We start from the raw sequence: 19,434 nt of genomic DNA, 5'->3' as shown, positions 1-19,434 counted from the left end.
AAGGAAATGGTGAAAAAGAGAAATACTGAATGGAGACCTTTACTGAACTTTTATACAACAAGGTGCAAGATGAATTGCCTAGTTGTGGAAACTTAGATTAAAAATTAATTGGAAAATAAATAATATAATCTTTGTTTTCATGTTTTGTTAAGGCAAATGGGATTAAGAGGCTTACCCAAAGCCACACAGCTAGGTAATTATTGAGCATCTGAGGTCAGATTTGAACTCAGGTACTCCTGACTCCAGGGCCAGTACTCTATCCACTGCGCCACCTGGCTGCCCCCACTGTGCCAACCAGCCACCCCTGTAATCTTAAAAATGAAAGAGTCAAAGAATAAATCAGAGAACGAAACAATAATTTGATTTAAGAGAAATATACAAATGAAACAGCTTAACAAAAATTTCTGGGACACGACCAAAGCCAGACTAAAATACAGACAAAAGAAACAAGGAAATGGGCTTGATATTTTTAAAATTTAGAAAAAAACACAAATGAAAATATCCATTTATATATCAAAATGGAAATCCTGAATTCAATGATAAGATTAAGAAAATTTTAAAAAATAAACTAATAAAAAGTAAGTATTGAGTTTTTGAAAATATAAACAAAATAGAATAACCATTGTTTAATTTGATTAAATCAAGGAAAAAAAACTTAATGATTGGTCTCAAAAATGAAAGGATACATGCATAGTCAATGAAGATGAAATTAATTCAATATATAGGAGTCATTTGACTCAAGGAGATGCCAGTAAACCTGACCTTCTACATGAAATAGAAACTTTCCAAAAATGTAAACTATCCTTTTTAACAGAAGATAACATAGAAGATTCTAATAATTCTGACTCAAAAAAAAGAAATTTATCAATGTAAAAATGAGTTTCTGGAGAAAAAATCCAGAGCACCAGATGGATTTGAAAGTGAAACCTACCAAACATAACTATTTGAAAACAACAGCTTAGGATGGAATCCTATCATATTTCTCTTGTAACACAAATATGATTTTCACACATAAATAAAATGTGAGAATATATACACACTGAACCATTGTCAGCAGAGGCATGACATGATATGTTCATTTTGAAAATTAATTGGGATTTATAGACAGAAAGTTATAAGTCCTTTAAAATTTTTAAAACAAAGATTCCATTATACCCCAATGAAGTCATCAATAATTAAAAGATGTTTCCATATACACCAAAACATTTAAAGCAGCACTTTTTGGGACAGCTGTGCATTGGAAACAAAGTAGTTGCTCTTCCACCATGCAATGGCCAAGCAAGGCAAGGAACATGAATGTCACTGAGTAGTATCACCATGCTGTAAGAAAGGATATGTGGAAGCAGGACCCCATCAGGAGTACTGGAACCTCAGCTGCTGGACTATGGGGCAGCCCTGTAATGCATTGCCAGGCTGAACTGGTCATTTTCCATCATGAGTTGAACACTTGCAGGGCACAGGGCTCTGATTGTACTCCCCACCCTAGCCCATGCAGCCCCAAGGCAGAGATGGTGGCACTGGCAATCCCTAGGACTGGAGGAGCAGGAAGTGGGAGCTCCAGCCCACTACAGACAGACTCAACTCACAGGGATTTCTAATGGCTGGGCTTCTTTGTGGTAGAATGAAGTACAGGATGTTGTGCTAAAATCACCATCCCACCTTTGGATTGAGAACACATAATTATAGGTGCGTAGTCAGTCACCATTGCAAACATTCTGGCTTGTTTTCTATTTTGTGTACTGTCCCCAGAAACAAAGGCTGTCTTGGTTTATATAAGGAAACTGGAGCAAAGGTGATTATAATCTTTCCATATGATTTAATTCAGTTTATGTCCTTTGTCCATTAGAAAAATTTATTACATGGAACATAAGATGACAGCAGTCACCTGCACCTAACAGAGCTGACTTAGAGTTTGCCTGGTTTTGCAGGAGAAAGGAGAACATACATACATAGGAGCTGTTCATACATTCAAAACAATTGATGCAAAGGAAAGGATTTTTCAGAGGACTGATGGCTACTTTTATAAGAATGGCTCCCTATGCAGGGATTTCATTTCTACTTTTGGTACCTTAAAGACTGTTGGCCTCTCCCATCCTCCTAACTTTCTTGAAAGGTCTTAAAAAGACAGCACAAATGTTTTAGTTCTGAAAATATACACTTGCTTTGTATTGGTGTTGCTGGAACAATAGCAGAGACAGTATCTTATCTGCTTGATCTAACCTCTCCTTAAATGCAGTTCAGAACTGTTCTCCCAGATTCTTAAAAGTGCCTCACAAGGAAGAAGACACTGAAGAATGAAGACAGACAGCATGGGATATTCACAGGACTCTGTCAGGGTCTGTCTCTTAACTTCATTCCCTGTGTTTGTTCTTAAGCCAGAGTGTTCACAATTTACAAGCAAAAGAAGCAGTTTTAATACCTCAACTAGTCACATTTTTCTTTTTATTTGTATATACCCTTTTGTTGCTTTACTTTCCTATTGACAAGAAGATGGAGGTCAGCAGTGTCTATAGATTAAGTGAAGTTTAAAATTATAGTCCCTGGTATGGGAACATTTAATTTTGATTTTAAGCCAGAAATTAGAAGTGTTTCCTGACTTTTTTATTTGATAATCTATCAGTTTCATTAGAATAATCTAAAGTTCTTAGAAACTGATGAGTTTCATTGATGCCCATTACAGGTTTTCTGAGATTTCCTCTTAACTTTATTGTGTTCTCTCCAGGTTTTTTTTTTAAATCATAGTACTAAAAAAAATCTCAGCCTGAAGCCAGACTTAATGAAAACCTATTCTGAATTTTACAATGAATCAGGTTAATTATGCTTTCTTATTCAGATTTAATCTTTTGGAAACTTTTTCTTAACCAATTAGATAAGCTCCCTTGTAGGTACTAGAATTAAGTTCTCTGATACTATGGGATAATTTACATAAGTTTTCCTAATAGACAACCTATTCCTAAAAGTCAGTTAGAATGATTGTGAGTAAACTTAGTGATCTCAAAAAGCAGGCCAACCCTGATAGATTTTATTTGTAGAAGACAGGTAGATTGTCAGTATCCTCCTTGTGGTCAATATATGGATTGTATAATCAATTAGAATGATATATGCATTCATATATTACAATATCACAAGGGCAGCAAGGTGCTTCCTTGGATAGAGCACTGGCCTTGGATTCAGGAGAATGGGAGTTCTAATTCTGCCTCAGTCACTTGCCACTTTTACTAGGTGTGTGACCTGGAGTAAATCACTTGACCCTTATTACCTTCCATCCGGGGCCTCCTCCAGGCTTCCTGATTCATATCTGGGGCCACTGGACCCAAATGGCTCTGGAGGAGAATGTGAGACTGGTGACTTAGCACAGCACCCACCACCCCCATATTCAAATCTAATTTTTGTGCTTGTCATGGCATCACCTCCCTGATGTCATTGTCTCCTTCAAAAATGAAGGACAAACAACAGATAGTTTTTAAAAATGTTCTTCCATGAGAGAAACATCTTCCGTCATGGAAATTTATTTAACGGTGATATTGAAAATAATTCTAGTCATCTTCTGTTTAAAACTGAGCAATTTAAAAGTACCAGGATTCATTCATTGTAGATTTTATCATCATTATTTTCTATTTTTTCAAATTTGTTTTAAAGGACATGATATATAAAATCATTATCATGAGATGAATTAGAAGATTAGTGGATATCACTGTTTGCCTACACGTTTGTTTTGAGTTAAGAGAAAGAACATTTCTTGTAAGGCCTTTTTTAAATTGATGAGTTTTGATCAAAAATGAGATGACATGTATTGATTTTTTTTGACTTCTCATCAGATAAATATTTGTTTCTTTGATAAACTTACCCATTGATGAAACTGCATGTGTAGGTTTCCCCTTCCGGGTTATAATAGTATTACTAAATATTGTCAAGCAACCTTGAGCAAAGTTAAATGTGTAAAACGATTATCTTCCAGGATTTCCTGAAAGGAAACTACAAGCATTTTATTGAAGGAAAACTTGCATTCTGTGCCATTTAGAGAATACATTTAAAAATTCAACAATAATAAATAAATGTTACAAAAGAAGGAAAGAATGATGGGCATGAAAAACAGAGAAGTAAGGAAACATCTTTGTGAACTGATTTAAAGTGAAATAAACAAAGCCAAGAAAACTATGTGTCTATGGTAACGTGTAGTTACCATAGTTACCAATTTCAATATAAAGAATGGCACAGCAAAAAACTTAAAAGCAAATTGTGAAAAAGCAAATGGACCCAAAAAGAATCATGCGAAGACAACATCACCATACCTTGTCCAAGAGGTGAGATGTCCACAGGGGTTATACAAATAACATCCTTTTCCAAATGCATCTATTCCTCTCTAAAACAAAAAAATATGATTTGGCATATGGTATGACACTCAAGAAGGGAGAGAGGAAGGGACAAAAGTGATACATTGGTGATGTAAGAAACAGGAAACAACAATAAAAATATTTAAAAAGAAGCCAATAATCTTGAGGGTAGTACTAGAGCAAGAGAAAGAGGGGACAATGAGTTTTGGTCAATGATAGATCAAAAACCTCTACTACAAATCAGTGAATATGATAAAAACTGCTGTTTAGTCCTGTCTCACATTTCCTGACTGATTTCATTTGGGCAAAGAAATTTCGGCTCCACTGGGGCACTTAGCTTTCCAGAACACAGTTGCAACCTGTTAAAAAGTGAAAGGCAGAACAATGGGTAAGCCTAGGCGTGCAGTATACAGAGGCAAACAAATTAAAGCAAAATCACATTTAATAACTCCAAAGACAGCCTCTGGAGAGTGTTGAGGGAAGTTAGAATATGGAATATGATATAGAAACAAACAGTTAAGATAAAAGAGAAGTAGTTTGCCAGATAGTTGATGGGTTATGAATACCTTTCAGCATTTATCAAATTAAATTACATATCTTCTTTGAATGTACGATGATATAAAGGAGTTGATGCCATGACCTGCAAGTGAATCCCATTTAAGTGAGAGAGGGCTGTGCAAAGTAACCAAGCTCACTTTCTCCTCCAGGGCCCTCTGGGTCTGGTGGCCAGATATAAATCAGGATGATTGGAGATGGCCATGCATGCAGTGGAATACCTTGACTTTTATAAATTAAAATCTTCAATGGGTCTCAGTTTGAGTGAGCCAATCCCTCTTCAGTGATAAAGCCTAAGAAAGAAAGAAATGAAGCAAATAATGTCCTCTTTTACCTAGTCAAAAAACAAACAAAAAAGAATATGGGAGTAGAATCATCAAAACAGAATAAAATGGCTCTTTATATTCTGTCTGAGCCAATGTAGGTGTATAAGGAGAGTCAACAACAAAATGAAGGAAGAAGGAGGAAATTATTATTCACATCCATAGCAAGGGCAAGAGGTTATGACAGAAGAAGTATAAATGAGAGTCACAGAAAACAAAATAGATAATTCTGCTTCTATTAAGTTGAAATAGTTTAGCCTAAAGAGAGCAAAGGCAGGCAAAATAAGAAGGGAAACAGATATGTGAGGAAACACACCTTTGCATTAAATATCTCACAGGCTCATTGCTCACTGGAGATAAAGAAGGAAGTGCTTCCATTTTCCAAGATTAAGAGTCTTTCTCCAATAGGGCAAAAGAACAGGAAATTTTCAAAGAACGAAATGCAAGTAGGTCATCAACAAATCACTCCAAATGAAAGAAGTGCCCATTAAAACAACCCTGATCTTTCAGATTGAAAATAATAGAGATCTGCAACTTCGGAGATAGCCCCCTCTTTCCACAATAAGTTTCTTGAAACACCCCCCCACGTGCTTTTTTAAAACAAAAGAGATGAGATGAAGAAGAAAAGGGCCAAAGTTCCCACCCTGCCTTCTCTCTCCTCCGTTCTAAGACAAAGCCAAGATGCAGAAAGGGAGGATGGAAACATCCATGTGAGGAGGGGAGGGAGAGAGTGGTCCCAAAGGCTGGTTCCTGCTTGTCTCGACCAATTCCACCCCACCCCAACCCCTCAGCCCCCAAACCCCAGACCCCCAGACAAAGGCCTGGGCAGACAGGAAGCCCCAGGCAGGGGCAGCCCCAAAGGGGACAGCCATGCCCAGGTTCACCCCAACACATACACACATACATCCCCATGCACACTCACACAGAGGAATGATTGGACATATTTACACAAGACATGCAAAAACAAAAATATGAATATCTACCACCTGCTCTTACAGACATCCTCCTGAGGACTAAGAAAAAACAATCGAGGGGAAGGCTTCATGAAAATGTTGAAGGGGGGAGAAAAGGAAGAAAAGGAGAATAAAGTGGGGGGGAATGAGGCAGGGCTAGAGAAGGGTGTACTTACCTACCTCACAAACCCTTGGGCATTTTCAGGACCCTTAAGGACAGTCAGCCTGGAAGATGAAGGGAAATAGGGGTAAAGAAGGGGACTTATGTAGGGGAGGGCAAGGCAAGTTGTGAGGGGCCAGATCTCCACCTGCTCCGCACTTTCTCACATCCTCTAGCAGACAAAGAAGCTTCCTCTCAATATAGGAGAGGGTGAGTATGGTGATGTCACTGAAAGGCGGGGCTTGTCTCTTCTCTGAGCAGACTGGGGAGATAGGAAGAGACTCTGACCTGAGTCTCAGAACTATGGGGACCGCCCCCAAAGCTTTCTCTCAGTCCCCCATCACCCAGCCTGGTGAAGAGAGGGGGCCCGGGCCTGACCAGGGGCCCAGGGTTCTCAGGGCAATCTGCTGGGGCAGGGGGCAGGGGACAGTAGCTTAGCTCAGCTTGGGGTGGGGGAGGGTGGGCCCCTTTGTGGAAACTGAGAGAGGGAGGCCCAGGGAGGGAGGGGGAGCTCTCCAAATGGAAGAGCACAAAAGGTGCAGCAGCATCTGTGAATCAGCAGCCTTGAATAGCACTTGGACAGCACACAGCCCCCAGAGCAGAGGAGGAGGGGGCTGGTCTGGGGAAGGGGCCATGCCTCAGCCTCTTTTTCAAGGCAGGAGGAGACAAAGATGGAGTCGAGGTGGGGAGAGACAGAGAGGAACACACGCACCAACCCAATGTCTACCCCCTTTGTTTATGTGTGGAGACCCCTCTCTAAATCCTCTAGAATGTAACCCTAAGAGGGAACTCCACCCTCCCTTCTGGTTCAGTCTTTTCTACAAAGTGACTTCATAAATGTATTTCTAAAGCTATTTCAGATTTGTGATTTTATTCTCTCCAACACCAGCTGCCCTGTCACTAGTGAACCGGCACAATGGAGACACAAACTGAATTGGAGTCATAAGACCTGCACTGGAGTTCTGCTTTCTCATTGCTAGACCTTAGACAAGCCACTTCAACTCCCTCAACCTCAATTTTTAATATCTACAGAATGGGAATGATAATACCTATGCTAAGAACATAAAAGACTCCTTGTAGGGTTCAAATGGGATGCTTACAAATTGTTTTTCAAGCCATGTCACACTATAAAGTGATTATTATTATTAGAACCATTATTCGCTTGTTCTTATTTTTGATGGAGTTTACATATTGTGCTGATGACCCATCTTTTTAATGTTCTTCACATAAATGGATAGAATTATTGTCTGTTGTAACTCAGTGAAAGTATGGGAATGTTCCCTCATCTGGGCAGACCTCATGAATATATCTTTAGGACAATTCTAGGAGAAGGGTCTGTGGGGATCTTATGTTGCTCATGCTGTTCCCATGTGGTTGTCAGGTTTTCCCCTAGGTCTCTATTCGTTGAAAACTTTTCATCCATACAGCTTACAGGCAGGACCACTTGGTTGCTGAACCCAAAGAAGACAGATGGATACAAAACTATGAATTTTTGGGAATGCATTTTATTACCAATGACTATGTGGCAATACCTTCTTAAGGCACATAGCACTGATTGTCCAGAGAACAAGGTTTTAGTATTTGGGGTGGGGGGTGTATTGTGAGCAAGGAGGATACAGAAGCAGATATAGCAGTTAGATTTCCTTGTCAGACTATTAGAAACATATGTAGACATATGGCTTAGTACAGATCTTGCTTTATGGCTTAACACGTTACTCGAGACAGAGGGAGTCACATATTCATGGGCTTCCAACAGGTTCAAGACAAGTGGCATTTACCATCTTATGGTTCCAGCTGCATCTGGGGAAAGGGGAGGCAGTCTCGGGAGAAAACAGCAATGTTACAGATACAGCAACATGCTTGGGTTAACAAGAACACTTTGTGTATCTCTTTTTTTAATTTAAATTTATTTTTATAAAGATATTATTTGAGTTTTACATTTTCCCCCAATCTTGCTTCCCTCCCCCCCCCACAGAAAGCACTCTGTCAGTCTTTACTTTGTTTCCATGTTGTACCTTAATCCAAATTGAGTGTGATGAGAGAGAAATCATATCCTTAAAGAGAACAGAATTCTCAGAGGTAACAAGATCAGACAATAAGATATCTGTTTTTTTCCTAAATTAAAGGGAATAGTCCTTGCACTTTGTTCAAATTCCACAGTTCCTTATCTGGACACAGATGGTACTCTCCTTTGCAGACAGCCCAAAATTGTTCCCGATTGTTGCACTGATGGAATGAGCAAGTCCTTCAAGGTTGAACATCACTCCCATATTGCAGTTAGGGTGTACAGTGTTTTTCTGGTTCTGCTCATCTCACTCAGCATCAGTTCATGCAAATCCCTCCAGGTTTCCCTGAAATCCCGTCTGTCCTAGTTTCTAATAGAACAATAGTGTTCCATGACATACATATACCACAGTTTGCTAAGCCATTCCCCAACTGAAGGACATTTACTGGATTTCCAATTCTTTGCCACCACAAACAGGGCTGCTATAAATATTTTTGTACAAGTAATGTTTTTACCCTTTTTCCTCTTCTCTTCAGGGTATAGACCCAGTAGTGGTATTGCTGGGTCAAAGGGTATGCACATTTTTGTTTCCCTTTGGGCATACCTCCAAATAGCTCTCCAGAAGGGTTGGATGAGTTCACAGCTCCATCAACAGTGTAATAGTGTCCCAGATTTCCCACATCCCTTCCAACAATGATCATTATCCTTCCTAGTCATACTGGCCAACCTGAGAGGTGTGGGGTGGTATCTCAGAGAAGCTTTAATTGGCATTTCTCTAATAATTAATGATTTAGAGCATTTTTTCATATGGCTATAGATTGCTTTGATCTCCTCATCTGTAAATTGCCTTTGCATTTCCTTTGACCATTTGTCCATTGGGAAATGGCTTTTTGTTTTAAAAATATGACTCAGTTCTCTGTATATTTTAGAAATGAGTCCTTTGTCAGAATCATTAGTTGTAAATATTGTTTCCCAATTTACTACATTTCTTTTGATCTTCGTTACATTGGTTTTATCTGTGCAAAAGCTTTTTAATTTAATGTAATTGAAATCATCTAATTGGTTTTTGGTGATGGTCTCCAACTCTTCCTTAGTCATAAAGTGTTCCCATTTCCATAGATCTGACAGGTAGAGTCCTTGATCTTCTAATTTGCTTATAGTATTGTTTTTTATGTCTGTCCTGTAACCATTTGGATCTTATCTTGGTAAAGGTTGTGAGGTGTTAGTCTAATCTAAGTTTCTTCCATACTAACTTCCAATTATCCCAGCAGTTTTTATCAAAGAAGGAGTTTTTATCCCAGTGGCCGGACTCTTTGGGTTTATCAAACAGCAGATTACTATACTCCTCTCCTGCTTTCACACCTAGTCTATTCCATTGGTCCACCCCTGTATTTATTAGCCAGTAGCAAACAGTTTTGATGACTGATGCTTTATAATATAATTTTACATCGGGTAGGGCTAAGCCACCTTCTTTTGCACTTTTTTCATTAAGCTCCTGGCAATTCCTGACTTTTTATTTCTCCATATGAATTTACTTACCATTTTTTCTAACTTGTTAAAGTAATTTTTTGGAATTTTGATTGGTACGGCACTAAACAGATAGTTTAGTTTTGGTAGAATTGTCATTTTTATTATATAAGCTCTACCTATCCATGAGCAGTTGATAGTTGCCCAGTTATTTAAATCTAATTTAATTTGTGTGAGAAGTGTTTTATAATTGTTTTCAAAAATATTCTGAGTCTGCCTTGGCAAAAAGACTCCCACATATTTTATATTGTCTGAGTTTACTTTGAATGGGATTTTTCTTTCTAGCTCTTCCTGCTGTTTCTTGCTACACAGTTGAGGATTTATGAGGTTTTATTTTATAACCTGCAACTTTGCTAAAATTTCTAATTGTTTCCAGTAGTTTTTTAGATCATTTCTTGGGATTCTCTAGGTAGAGCATCATGTCATCTGCAAAGAGTGAGAGTTTTGTCTCTTCCTTCCCAATTCTAATTCCTTCAATTTCTTTTTCTTCTCTAATTGCTGATGCTAGCATTTCTAATACAATATTGAATAGTAGTGGTGATAATGGGCACCCTTGTTTCACCCCTGATCTTATTGAGAATGCCTCTAGCCTCTCCCCATTGAATATAATGCTTCTTGATGGTCTAAGATAGATACTGCTAATTATTTTAAGGAACAGTCCATTTATTCCTATACTCTGTAGTGTTTTTAATAGGAATGGATGCTGTATTTTCTCAAAAGGTTTTTCAGCATCTATTGATATGATCGTATGATTTCTGACAGGTTTGTTGTTGATATAATTGAGTATACTAACAGTTTTCCTAATATTGAACCAACCCTCCATTCCTGCAATAAATCCTACTTGATCATAATGTATTATCCTAGTGATGACTTGTTGTAATCCTTTTGCTAAGTTTTTTTTTAGGACTTTTGCATCAGGGAGATAGGTCTATAATTTTCTTTCTCTGTTTTGACTCTTCCTGGTTTAAGTAACAGTACTATATTGGTTTCATAGAAAGAGTTAGGCAAAGTTCCAAAGAGTTTATATAGGATTGGAACCAATTGTTCCTTAAATGTTTGGTAGAATTCACTTGTGAATCCATCAGGCCCTGGAGATTTTTTTTAGGGAGATCAATAATGGCTTGTTGAATTCCTTTTTCTGAGATAAGTTTGTTTAGGTATTTAATCTCTTCTTCATTTCCCCTGGGCAACTTACATTTTTGTAAATATTCATCCATTTCATTTAGATTATCAAATTTATTGGCATAGAGTTGGGCAAAATAATTTCGAATTATTACTTTAATTTCCTCCTCATTGGTGGTGAGTTCACCTTTTTCATTTATGATGCTAGCAATTTGGTTTTCTTCTTTCTTTTTTTTTAATCAATTTGACCAGTGGTTTATCAATTTTATTGTTTTTTCATAATACCACTTTTGGTTTTATTTATTTATTCAATAGTTTTTTGCTTTAAATTTTATTAATTTCGCCTTTAATTTTTAGAATTTCTAATTTGGTACTTAATTGGGGATTTTTGATTTGTTCTTTCTCTAATTTTTTTAGTTGCATGTTTAGTTCATCGATTTCCTCTTTCTCCAATTCATTCATATAAGCATTTGGAGCTATAATATATCCTGTGAGAGCTGCTTTGAATGAATCCCATAGATTTTGGTATGTTGCTTCATTATTATCATTATCTAGGATAAAATGGTTAATTCTTTCTATAATTTGTTTTTTGGTCCACTCATTTTTTAAAGTGAGGTTATTCAGCTTCCAATTTGTTCTGGGTCTATATCTCCTTGGCCCAGTATTGCATATAACTTTTATTGCATTGTGATCTGAGAAAGATGTATTCACTATTTCTGCCTTTCTGCAGTTGATCATTAGGTTTTTATGTCCTAGTACATGGTCAATTTTTGTATAAGTTCCATGTACTGCAGAGAAAAAGGTATATTCCTTTCTATCCCCATTCAGTTTCCTCCATAAGTCTAATATATCTAATTTTTCTAACAATCTATTTACCTCCCTAATTTCTTTCTTGTTTGTTTTATGATTTGATTCATCTAGATCTGATAGTGGGAGGTTGAGGTCTCCCACTAGTAGAGTTTTGCTGTCTTTGTCTTCCTGTCATTCTTTCAGCTTCTCCTCTAAGCATTTGGGTGCTGTCCCACTGGGTGCATATATATTCAATATTGAGGTGACTTTATTGTCTATGGTACCTTTTAGGAGGATAAAGTTTCCTTCCTTTTCTCTTTTAACACTATCTATTTTTGCTGCTGCTTTGTCTGACATAAGGATTGCTACCCCTGCTTTTTGTACTTCAGCTGAAGCAAAATATATTTTGCTCCAACCTTTTACCTTTACTCTATAGGTATCTCTCTGCTTCAAATGAGTTTCTTGTAATCTGCATATTGTAGGATTGTGGTTTTAATCCACTTTACTATTTGCTTATGTTTTAAGGGAGAGTTCATCCCATTCACATTCAAGGTTATGATTACTAATTCTTTATTGCCCTCTGTGCTATCTTCCCTCTGCTTGTATTTTCCCCCTTTCCCCCCTTTTATCCATATTCCCCAATCTTTTGTTTCTGAAAACCACTCCCTTCAGTGTGTTTGCCTACCTGTATCACACCCTCCCCTTTCTTTCCCCTTTCCCTTTTTCCCTTTTCCCTTCCCTTCCTTTTGTTATTTCCCCTCATTTCCCCCACTCCCCCTCCCTTACTCCATCCCCCTCCCCTTTTCTCCTTTTAATACTTGAAAGGTTAGATGTTTTATAAGTTAACTGACTATGTGTAGGTTGACTTAAAGCCAATGCTGATGGGAAGAAGATTCAGGTGTTTCTCCTCTGCTCCTGTCTTCCCCACTATTACCATAGGTTTTTGTACCTCTTAATGTAATGAGATTTCAATCCCCTCCCTCTTCCCGTCTCTTTCCTGTCCCCATTTTTAGGGCAGTAGTGTTTTTTTTTTCAGAACATTTTATCTAAGTCATAGAAAATTCTGATTGTCTGTCCCTTCTAGTTCTGTATATTCTATTGAATAGAGTCAAAATTCCTGAGAGTTATTAGAGTCTTTCTCCCAAGTGGGGTTAAAGCCAGTTACATCCCATTAGATAGTAGTCTCATGGATAGGTCATCAATGTCCATCATTTCTGGCTAGGTGTATTCTCTCTCTTCGATTTACATTTCTCAAGGCTTATGAGAATCTTTTTTTTTAAACCCCATAGCCAGTTTCAACTTACTGGATTGCATTTTTTTTCTTTTACCGCCCCCCCCCCCTTTTTTTAACCTTTTCATTTGTCTCTTGATCCTCCTGTTTGATGTCCAAATTTTCTGTTTAGCTCTGGTCTTTTCATCAGAAATTTTTGGAATTCTTCCATTTCATTAAATGTCCATCTTTTTCCCCTGGAAGAGAAGGCTCAGCTTTGCAGGAAAGTAGATTCTTGGCTGCCTTCCAAGCTCCCGTGATCTTCGAAATATCTCGTTCCAGGCCCTTGAATCCCTTAAAGTTGATGCAGGCAGGTCCTGCTTGATCCTTACTGTGGCTCCTTGATGTTTAAATTGTTTCTTTCTGGCTGCTTGCAGGATTTTCTCTTTTATCTGATAGTTCTGAAGTTTTGCCACAACATTCCTTGGTGTTTTCCTTTTAGGATCTTTGTCTGGTGGGGATCGATGTACTCTTTCAATCACTACTTTGCCCTCTGATTCCATGATGTCAGGGCAGTTTTCCATCACTAGATCCTGTAATATTAAGTCCAGGTTTTTTTTCTCTTCAATGTTTTCAGGAAGTCCTATAATTTTCAGGTTGCCCCTCCTCGATCTATTCTCAAGATCAGTGGTTTTGTTGATGAGGTATTTTACATTTCCTTCTATTTTTTCTATTTTTTGATGTTGTTTAACTGACTCTTGCTGGCTCATGGGGTCATCAGTTTCTGTAGACTCCATTATTTTTGGAGGGGAGGAGTTTTCTTCATTAACCTTTTGCAACTCCTTTTCCAATTGGTCAATTCTACATTTGAAAGAGCTTTCCATTTGACCAATTGAGGTTTTGAGAGAATTAATTTCTTTTTGCATTTGCTCATTTGAGGATATGAGAGAATTGTTCTCATTTTGTAATTGTCCAATTGATGATCTGAGAGATTTATTCTCCTTTTGTGTTTGTCCAATTGTACGTTCTAAGGTTTTGTTTTCTTGTTGCAAGGTATTAATTGTCTCTCCCAAATTTTTTAGCTCCTTCCTTATTTCTTCAAGGAAGTCTTTCTGTGCTGGAGACCAGATTGTATTCTTCTCAGAGGTTCCAAGTCTCTCTTAGTTGGGGTCTTTCCCTTCCAGGAATTTTTCTATGGATCCACCTTTCTGCTTATCCTTCTTCATTATGCTAAGACCTTGAGTGGGGGGGGGGGGGGGCTGGTTCACCTGGGCTTGAGATCGCTAAAGGCTTTACTGAGTGCAGTTTCTCTGGCTGGCCAGTAGGAGGTGCTGGTTGCCCTCTCTGGTGTGTCTGTGACCTTGGTTGTGAGACCTTCTCCCTTTGCCTGAAGGGAGGATTTGGAAATATTGAATTCTTTTGCCTACAATCAATGGTGGGCTTTACCCTGGCCTGAGGTCATTCCTCAGCTGGGCTGTTTCTTCTGCTCACACACCTGGGCCTGAGGCAGAAGTAGTTTGCCTTTGTTTGGGAAGAGGCCTCTGTGCAATGGAGGCATGCCCTCAGAGTTTCTAAGACCAGAGGAGCCTAGGGATGGTGTCTGCAGGTCTCCTGCACCAGAACTCTTCCCCCAGCCTGGTTCCCGAGCTCCAGGGGGACAGCACCAACACCAGCGCCTCTGCTTCCCTGTGGACCCAAGCCTCTTTCATCCAGCTGTACCACTGATCCAGCAGGTCCTGCTCTCCTGCCCTCAGACTCCCAGTTCCAATACAGCTGTTAATCTGGCTGATCGGGGCAGATCATCCCTCTGAGCCCAGACTCATTCGCCCGAATTCGGCCAAAGCTGCTGCGGGAGACAAATCCTAAGGTAGAGGTTCTTTCTCCTGGCTTTTCTTTCAGGGTTTTGTGGGTCAGATTTCTTTTAAGAGGTTTGTTTCATGTGATAGATTAGGGAAGAGATCAGGAGACTTAAGAACTGTGCCTGCCTTCTCTCTGCCATCTTGGCTGGAACCGTTTTGTGTATCTCAGGCAAATTTATGGTATATCTCTTGATCTTAGAGTCAAGCATTTGGGTTCTGTCAGATTATTCTCAGACCCAAATGTGTCTAGCCAGGTTTATATTTCTAAGGAGTTTCTCAGGGCCCAGAAAGGTGACAAGGACTGCATTTTATATAGGGATTACACAAATATTGATATTGTGCTTCATTCCCCACTTTTTTTTCAAAATAAGTTAAACTTTTGTGTTATCATCTTCATAACCTGGGTAAGCACGAACTACAAGCATCTTTACAAAGAATCCAGGTATCACCATTACAACTCACTTGAGTCTCTCAGCCCACCTATCTCTTTAAGTTGTACAGTCCAGCTAAATCAGTGGTAAGAGTCTTTGTAGATAGCATATGCAGACTCATGCCACTCAATAATCTCCCTCCGTTTCTTTCTTTTTTTTTAGGTTTTTGCAAGGCCTATGGGGTTAAGTGGCTTGCCCAAGGCCACACAGCTAGGAAATTACTAAGTGTCTGAAGCCAGATTTGAACTCAAGTACTCCTGAATCCAGGGTGGGTGCTCTATCCACTGCACCACCTAACTGCCCCTCCCTCCTTTTCTTTCAATGGAGAACATCTCTACCCTGCCTCTCTTTTTTAAGGAGAAGGGCATAATTACGGTGTCACATTTACAGAATCAAAGGGAGGTTAAAAACAGATCACCTGGCTATACAATGTATACATAGGCAAGAAATGGTAGAGGTGAACTGGTCAGCTCTCTCTCCTCTCTTTGCTTCAGCCCTGGAAACATCCAATGTCCTTCTGCATCTTCTGAATCTGTTCGAAAAAGTCCTCTCCAGCTCAGGTGACTAGTTGAGACTTTGTCTTCTGGTAAAGAATCTGTGTAACATTTTACTCAGATCAAAACACATGTTTTTTTTTTTCACAAGACAATGAGATTTTGGAGTTTATTGCAATTTACATTTTGCCTTATTGCCATATTGATGCACATACTTCACTTTAACACAATAACTTTCATTAGTGGTTTACTATATGACCAAAGACCCAAAGAGAATCATTGTGCTGACTTAAGCTTGTAACATATGCATTCAACAATCTTCTTAGTTCAGAGTTCCCAGCATATGGTTTAAAAATAAAACAATCTTAGCCTTTGCTCTTGTTACAGTAATGACTTAAACATCCTTAATCAAAATGAACTTTTTCAAAATATTCCCAAATATACCATTGATTTTCCTTTTCCTGATATACTTATCTGACTCACATTCCTTGCTTTGAACTAGGTGTTAAAACTGGAATTATTCTAAGAATTTCCCCTTCTTACCTAAAGATCCATTCTAAATAAAATTAAAGAAACTTAATTCCTATCTTAACATGCAGCTTTTTGCAGATGTTGGAGCCACACACCTAATGCACTTAACCTAACTCTGGGTATTAGATCCAATTCACCTAAAACTTCTTTTTTCTGGTTTGCTTAGTAGCCATAAAGACCCAGGACATCAAAGGAAAATTCTCTTATAGGTATAAATATTGGATATCAGTGTCCAGGCAGAGGTCATGTCTTAGGCCACATTTATTCTTCCAAGTGAGACATTATTCAAATATAATTTTGGGTAAATCAAGTCAGAAGGGTCCAACCTCATGCCATACTGAGAAGCCACCCCTTGGCTGCACATCCCTGTCACCACACATCCTGGCTTCCTTGGTTGCAAGAACATGAAATTTATCCAGTAGCATTTCCTTTTGTTGGCCATCCTGGTATCTGACAGTATTCCAGATGTATTGAATTCTCCAGGATATTTTAAGACCACGATTTGCAATATAAACTTTTGTCATCTGCTCTATTTGGGAAGATTTAGCTTCTGATGGGTAATTGCAGCCACCAGTTCAAGTCTTGCTAAGTATTCATTAGTTTCAGTCAAAAAGGAGAGAATTAGACCTTCCTGACATCTTTTCAATAAACCTGCTATTGTCCCCACTCTTGTCCAGAGCTCAGTACCCCACACTTGGGCTATGAAAATAGAGTTTCTGCCTTCCTCAAGTCTCCCTACCCTAATTCACCCTCTATTGGGCAAATAGATTGTTTTTACTAAAGTGCAGGTCTATCATGTCACCCCCACTCCCATTACATTTCAGTGCCTCCCTATGACCTTCAATATCAGTTGTAAAACATTCTCTTTGGAAGTCAAATCACTTCACAACTTGCCCTTACTGAATTTCCAGTCTTATTATGCCTTCTACTACTACAGTTCCCCCATTAATTCTGAGATGCAATGAAATTCTCCTCCTTGCTCTACCTTGAACATCTCCCAACTTATGCATTTTCCCTGGCTCATGGCCAGTACTGTTCTGATCTACCTCCTCAGGTTTAATAGGTCAGAGAGAGGTCATTTCCTTGGAGTCCAGACCATGTGATTTCTCATTCTGATGCACACCCTGGCAAGCCTTGTTATTAGATGACCCAGTATATAACAGAAAAAGAAAAAAAGAAATCCCCCTGGAAATGTGTGTGAGATCCAGAGAATTGGCGGTAAGCTAGCTGTGAAGAAGAGAAGAGAAAGGGGACCTTTAGCAATGAGGGTTGGGGAAAATGTGTGAAGTAACACACTCAGGTCACTAGAGCATAGAACACTGTCCTGAACAGTCAAGGGCCCCGATTTCAAATTCTGCTTCAAAACATGCTTACTAGTTGTGTGAGGTTGGGAAATATGTGGAAATTGTCTTAGCTGCTTGGGTCTTTAAATGATAGAGTTGGAGTCAGTAGCCCTCAGGGTTCATTCCAGCTCTAAATGTCTGATAATATCAGTGATAGACAAAATGAAGACCCTAGTTATTTTGGGGTCATTTTGAAAATCGGGTCCAAAGTTTCTAAGCAGCACAGAGAGATAAAGCAAAAGTTGCCTACAGAGAGGAAGCTTTCTGAGGGGCGTTTTTTGGAAGGAGGGTTGTGCTAAATTCAGATCTTAATTCACATTCGTTTAACCTTGGGGAATTCAGAGTGTGTCAACCTGTTTCCTATGATATAATATAAACAAGTTGGACTGAGTGCCTCCCAAGGTTCTTCTCAACTAAGCCTCCCAAGGTTCTTCTCAACTCTAATTGGGAAGTAAAACAAAAGACTACTTATGATTGGGTGAGAATGAGAGTAAGGGAAAATAAAATCTTTTGAGATGGGAGGGAGTGATCAAGTTGAGAGAGAGAGAGAGAAAACAGACAGTGAGATATATGAAGATAAAAAGGGAGCAAGTGGGTGAGATATGAAAAACCTAAGAATTGAGAAACAAAAAAAAAGACACAGAGGCAGAGAGAGAAAAAGAACCATATGATAATGAGCAAGGGACAGGGGGAAGAGACAATTGTGTAGGACATTGTATTAAGAGAGCCCAAGTGAGAGGGAAGTACATAGGGAAAAAAACCACTTAGCAACTGCAGAAGGCAGCTTTGTGTCCTAGTGGTTAAAGTACTCTCTGCCGGGTTTTTATTTACAACGCCGGCTTCTTTATGCTAGTCCGTCCTCTTACTCACCAGTCCAACGCGTGGTGAGTCTTCGGGGTACCTCCGGCCCCCACTCTTTGATGGGGGAAGAACCAGACAGAGCGCCTGAGGTGGATAATGAGTCTTTATTCTTCTGTGATCACATCCCGCTCCCTCCCAACCTCTCAGCAGACACTTTTATCCCCTCTGTCCTCCCTCCCATGAACTCTTACTCAATGAGGGGCCGAGTTCTGTAACATTCCCTTATAAGGTGATTATGTCTCCCCCGCTAAGCGACCGCCAAGCCTCCTCCCCCGCCCCCAACAACTCTCCTTAGAGTGGACTCATTGAATTCAAATCCTAACACAGCTTCTGACAAAGAACTTTCCTTGCTCATTGTCTGCCTCTTTTTTCCCCTCAGCAAATGGATTGCATGGGATTTGATGGAGCCTATTGAGAATCCCTCTGGATTCCAAAAAGAGAAGACTGTTCCCTGGGATTACACTCTGTTAGAAAGTTGTAAGCAATCAAGTACTATAGACAAGGAGACAGAAGAAAGGCTCCACAGGATAACAAAGTGTGTGCAGGGGGAGGAATATTTAGAGGAAAAGAGCCAGGTCTTCTAGACGATTCTTCTAGAAAGTCACAGTGACCTGAGTACAAATCCTAGTTAACATTCTGATTATTTGGGGATTAGAAATCCAGAGTGCCTAAGCTTCTCTGTTCTGTTAAACTATAATAGAATTGAACTCATTGGTCCCTAGGCTTAAATCCACTTTTAAATGCATCATACTTGTCATGAAAGTAGAAAAAAGACCACTTATTTATTGGTGAAAATTAGAATAAGTAGAAAAAATGTTTTTGAAGACAGGGCAGAAAGAAGGAGGTGGAGGAGCAGGAGGAGAGAGAGAGAGAGAGAGAGAGAGAGAGAGAGAGAGAGAGAGAGAGAAGAAAACCACATATTAAGGAGTGATGGAGT

At 39.1% G+C, this 19,434-nt stretch overlaps 1 long non-coding RNA gene and 1 pseudogene across 12 annotated transcripts in view; one reads left to right on the top strand and one right to left on the bottom strand.

Moving 5' to 3' along the window:
• Positions 1 to 19,434, bottom strand: part of LOC141497619 (uncharacterized) — a 160,705-nt gene that overhangs the window by 25,005 nt on the left and 116,266 nt on the right. The window contains exons 1-2 of one of the 12 annotated variants that reach the window (XR_012471383.1): positions 6,342 to 6,500; positions 3,848 to 5,182 (exon numbers count right to left, since the gene is read on the bottom strand). The exons of 10 other annotated variants lie outside the window; for them this stretch is intronic. This is a non-coding gene — a long non-coding RNA (uncharacterized LOC141497619). Of the gene's footprint in view, positions 1 to 3,847; positions 5,183 to 6,341; positions 6,501 to 19,434 lie in introns of those variants that run through there. One more of the 12 variants, XR_012471384.1, reaches the window with a different exon arrangement.
• LOC141497618 (solute carrier family 25 member 16 pseudogene) lies at positions 1,872 to 2,375 on the top strand (annotated as a pseudogene).

This window comes from Macrotis lagotis, chromosome X, assembly GCF_037893015.1.
Source record: "Macrotis lagotis isolate mMagLag1 chromosome X, bilby.v1.9.chrom.fasta, whole genome shotgun sequence".
Taxonomy (NCBI): domain Eukaryota; kingdom Metazoa; phylum Chordata; class Mammalia; order Peramelemorphia; family Peramelidae; genus Macrotis; species Macrotis lagotis.
The sequence above is the reverse complement of the archived record's forward strand: the minus strand, read 5'-3'. Positions and strand labels throughout refer to the sequence as shown.